Below are 6000 nucleotides of genomic sequence, written 5' to 3' on the forward strand. Positions count from 1 at the left end.
AGAAATAATGTGAAAATTTGTGAATAATCAATGAAATATAGAAGACGGCGTGAGAAAAAGGTTACCACTTTTTTTTCGTTTTTTTTTGTTTTTTTTTTAAAAATCGATTTTTGCAAAATATGAAAGTGAATATTCCCAAATATTTTGTTTTCATATTTTTAGGAACTGATTTCTTATCCGTAGAATACAACTAATATGCAGAAATCGGTTTCTACAGGTTTTTAGAATTATAGTAATGTGTAGATTTTGATTTCTACATGTTTTCGATTTACAGTAAATCTCTAGAAGTCGGTTTCTACGTATTTTAGATCTATATTAATGTGTAGGTTTTGATTTCTAAATATTTTAGATCGGTAGGTTAAACGCGGAATGTGTATTCTAAATATTTTTAGAATACTCTTATTTACGTAGATCACATATTCTAAACATTGTAGATTCAATGAAAAAAGTGGATTTCGTTTTCTACTTCATAGAATGCATTTTCTACTTTATTTAGAACATAATATGAAAATTATGATTTAAACATTTTTAGAACTGAAAAAAATATCACTAAGTTCATATATGTATTTTATCAATAGTTACTATTTTTTCATTTTTTTTGTTTGTAAAACTATTTATTTAATTTATTTTCAAAAATATTAAAGGGTATTATAGGCAAAAATGACACAAAATAGATATTAGTGTAAAATGACATAGTTATCATTTTTCTCTCTAAAAAAATAATTTTCCCTAATATGAAATACTATACATAAAATTGATGTAATCCAACCAATTTGAACAAATCATAATGTTTTTTTATTGGACAAACAAATCATAATGCTATAACCACAAATAGATATAATTCTTTGTGCAAGTTCGTCATATATTACGTTCTTTGAATCTACTGCAACTAAAATAATGATTATATACAATTACTCTTTTTTTTTAAAGACAATTACTCTTTTTTCGACAAATGCTTTTATTATATTGATTTAGGTTTTATGTTTGACCAAGAGTTCATTAGTGTTTCTACACCAAGAGGTCTGGGTTTCAATTCTCGGAGAAGGCGAAATTATCTGAATTAAAGGAGAAAAAGTTTACAAGAGATCTGCAGCATGACGCAAGGAGTATCGTCAAACATGGATCTCATAGGGCGTCTCAGGTGATACAGTCAGGCGTGAATTCTCATACGGCAAGTAGAATTGTCAGCTATAAAATCGTCTGTAATATTTCTCGTAGTTGTAATAGCATAATTATCCAGCATCGTTAAAAAAAAATATTTATACATTTTAATGAATATTCTCAATATGGTTAAAATTTAATATATAGAATATTATTTACTCACAAGATAAAATAAAAATATGTTTGTAAAAGTTAAAAACTTACTCAGAGGTCACCTTCTAAGTTCTAACTAACAGAAAATAAGATTTTGGAAAGGCACCTTCTCGCACTTAAGATAAGATAACTTGTAAATTGTGGTTTCAATCGATGTTCGAATGGAGAGAATTAGAAACTCAACAGGGCAGTAAATTGAGTAATTGCAGAGAGAAAACTCAATAGGGGTCAATAAACTCATCATCAAAACAACAACAACATAAAACCAAACTGAATATATTGGAAAAGATTAAGACAGTAAACTCACCAGAAACTGATCACATGCAGTATTCGTCAGAGGAATAGGTCTAAAATTGCAGAAACTCATGGGGACAGTAAACTCATCAAAAACTCAAAAAGACAGAATACGAAAATGAAATTATCTGAAAAGGAGAGAGGGTTTATAGGAAAAAGGAAAGAAGATGCCAGCAACGTATATCAAAGAAACAGAGAAAGTGATAAGAAACAATAGAGAGAATGAGAGAAAACTTCAAATAAATCTGACAACCTTTACAATCTCTTTTATATATAGATTCTGAAACGATACGACTCGTGAGGAAAGATTATGAGTGTAAGGATGTGAATTTTTTTTGCAATATGTTTAAGAGGCGCCAGTTATGATACGGTGGATTGAAGACGACGATTGCTAAAAGTAAATCGATGGCATCATAGGTTTATCTTAAACAAAATTTTAACCATTAGATTATATCCTAGAAACAAATCTAGCCGCCAGATTCTAATTTTTTTTTCCTATAAAAAATAAATGACATCATTGGTTAAAGAATAAACAGGTTTGCTATTATATATAGATAGTACACATAATATTACAGCAAACAAAAAATATTAGACATTATAATATGTCTTAACAAAAAATATTAAGCATTATAATTTAAAATGGATATTGTAAATCAAGACCTATGGCCCAATTTTTTTTCATCTCCCGACAAAACACTCAAGACGATCGTCTAGGGTTTTATAATGATGGGCTTTCAAATTAGCCCAATATAGTTATCGGTAGGTCTGGGACTTATTATCCGAATCCAGATAGTAAAATTTTGGATCCGTGCAAACCGAATCCGGATCCGGATATCTTAAGTTTTAGGTCCGGATATCCGGATCCGGATTCGTATTTTTAAAATACATTAAATTTTTAAATTTTATTAATATTTATAGTTGATATATTAATATTTATACATGAATTAATCTTATAATATTATATTTTAGTTTTTACAATATTATAAACATATATAAATATATCTATAAATATTTAATTTATGTATTATATTAAAAAATTAAATTTTTTTGTTAAAAAAATTATTTTTAATTATTTTGACAGATCCGGATCCGGATATCCGCAGATAATAGAATATCGAGACAGATATCCGAAACTCGGATATCCGGAAACCACGAATCCGGATCTAAATATTAAATACACGGATCCGACGGATCCGGATCTGGATCCGGATACCCTAAATTTCTCGGATATCCGGATCCGTCTCAGGGTTAGTTATCGCCCATAGATCTGAACCGGTTCAAACCTAATTTCTGGTTTATTGTAGATATAAAATCGAACCGGGATGAGGATAGAGAAGCGACGACGGAATCAATGGCTACTATAACTGCTTCACTTCGTCTTCAACCTATATCCTCACTCTCCTCGTCTTCATTTACTCCTCCAAGCTCTAGAACTCTCTATCTCAAAATTTTTCTCATCTGTTTGTGTTTGATTAAGTTTTGATGCAGTTAGAAAAAGTGGATCCCGATTATTATCCGATCGAAGTGGTGGTTACGTAATATAATAAATTTTGATGCAATTAGTATTTTTTTAAGCATGCATTTGTTGTAATTCCTTTTATCAATTGGTCACACTGCTGTTTTAATAGAATAGATGCCCTGCCCATACCCTTTTTCAAAAATTCTTATTTCACCCTTTAATATAACTAGATTTTTTAAAGGCGCTTAATATAATTAGATTTTTTAACTACACTACGCACGGTTAAGATATTATATGTATTTCTCAATTCTAAAAAAATAAAGTATAATATTGTACTACATTATTTAAAGAATATAAAATAAGACTACATAACATAAATATATTTTTTAAATTTTCTTTGTGAAAATCATTATGTTTTTTCATTGTTGTATTTAATTCACATATTTGCATATATATTTGTGATAGATGAATAACTATATTTTTATTATCAGTAAATAATATATATTTATTATATAATATAAGAAAAATTAAATTATTTACTTTGGTTGTAGACATATCATATTCGAAGTAGACAATTTTACAGTTATCAATCTTCTTAACAGTCAAGAAACAAATTTGAATATCAAAACAATATCTCATACGATCTCTTTATGGAATAACTGCTCTAAAGAAATTGAATTTAGGCATCAATAGACTGGAAATGGATGTGCAGATGTGTTATCTAAGTCAGCTTTACAAAGTACTATTCATAGTTCATATATCATTTATGTCCATCCTATTTTTTGTCCATCCTTTCTTAAATATCTTGAAATAACTTAAAAAATTTTCATATAAATCGGGGAAAGCAAGCTTATATTGTTATATTATATTTATTTGTGTATATATAATTTATATATAATGCTAGTGTAATACAGAAAGAACATTATTTTTTTGTAACTTCAAAAAGATACATTATTACAATTTGAAATTAATCAAAACTGAATAAAATAGTAATTAAATATTTGTAAATCTAATCGTTTTTTTATCTTGTTTAGTTGGATTCTCATGAAAAGAAATCGATAGGTTAAACAAATGTTTCAAAATCGGTTGTGTTATTGTTTTGTCTATAAATTACAAAATTAATTGAATTGATATATTTAATTATTGAATCCTTAAATAATATTTTATTAAGACATTAGAGAACTATGTTTTGAGTTGTTTTGTCAAAATTGTACAAAAATCTATGATTTTTCATATTTGTCACGAAAATTTATATGTTAAACTTACTTTTACAAAATTCTTAACTTTGTCACGTAGGCAAATATAAGCCATGGAGAGAGTGTCCACGTAGGATAGGAAAATCAACCAATCAGAGATGCTTAGTCACTTACTTATATTTTTTTACAAAACAGAGTATAGGAGTCTTGAAAGTTGAACTCATATTATTGTAATTGTACATAAGAGTTTGTGATTACATACTTAGTGATTCTTGTATATGTGTCCAAGAAAGTTTTAATGGTTTAGTGGTAACTGTCCTATATTTATGTCATACTAACCCGGGTTCGATCCTTTCCTTCGCATTGTTTTTTCATTTATGTCTTACTCAACGCCTTACACTTGTCTTTGAGCTTGAAGATTGTTCTGTCCTGAGCCTTGTTCCATCGTTGGAGGGTGCTAATATGCTCATGAGCCTGGCGAAGGGGTCCATGGGGAAGAGCTCCCAGATGCTGCTCAAAGTGGTAACGAGGAGGACCATAGAGGAGCTCGGAGTTTAGACCGGAAGCTTCTTCTTGGAACACACCACATTTATCTTCTGTCTTCTTCCTCTTGGGAGATCGTATGAGGCCTAAAGGACCATGGGGACCAAGGAAGTGCTCACTCCCAATATCAAAGCTAATAGCTCCAGGCCTAGTCAAGCTTGTTAGGGAGGTGTTTGGAAGAAACACTTCAACCTCTCGTGTAGACTGTATGTAAGAGTAGACGCAAGTTCCATTGAACCTTCCACTGAAGTACTGAGCTTTCTTCTAGTAGGTCACGTCTAAGAGGGCGAGACCAATTAGATCATCTTCTAAGGGTATATCCTTGAACTGAAGCAATGGGGTTATCAAACCACTAATGCCAACCTGAGGCTCCGAGTCACTTGTTGTCCAAGCCCATTCCTTGTAGTAGATGAGGCGCTTCACAAAGAATCCCACCATCCCAAAGTTCTTGTAGAAATCAGTATCGATGAAGGGCAATTGAGAAGGATGAGCATAATGCTGAACGGTTTGGTGAAGAAGTTGTAGCTCCTCATCATTAACAGTGCCAGGTTCCTTTCTCGGGAAGATGGTGTGGACAATTAACCGGTGGAGATAGCGGACTGAAGGGTGGCGAATGGAAGCATTCTTATCATGGCTTGGCTTGCGAGTCTTCCCCGCCAACACCTTCCAAACCATTCTAGCAATGCTCTCATCCCTAGGGGCATCATATAGGATGGGGATGGATAATTCCTCCGAATCCTTAAGGCCAAGTGCTTGTCCAATCTCCTTGAAGGTCATGTTGTAAACCTTCCCATGGACCTTGAACCTGATCTTTCCCCATTCTTGCCTCACATGTTTGGTGGTGTGAAAAGTGGCCACCAATGATGCCAAGAATTGACATGACTCATCTTCATAGGTAGGATAAGCCATAGTGAAGAAGCTTTGCATGTTCATGTGCTCCAACATTTGCTTAATGTCGTCACTGTGGGAACCGAAATTCGCACTGTCGATTTCCGTTTAAATTAGGAAAGTTAGGAAAACCCTAATTTTCCAGAGGTCCCGGATATCTGTTAAACCACACGTCAAGCAATCAGAACACGTAAGTAAAGACAAAAAGAAATAAGAAATCGTAAAAGAGATCAAAAGGAGTTTTATTCTGAATTCGCGTATGAGCGTTACAACAAGGTAGAAGCCTCGGCTATGAGAGCTGTCGGC

Source organism: Brassica oleracea, chromosome C3 (assembly GCF_000695525.1).
Source record: "Brassica oleracea var. oleracea cultivar TO1000 chromosome C3, BOL, whole genome shotgun sequence".
NCBI classification, from domain to species: Eukaryota; Viridiplantae; Streptophyta; class Magnoliopsida; order Brassicales; family Brassicaceae; genus Brassica; species Brassica oleracea.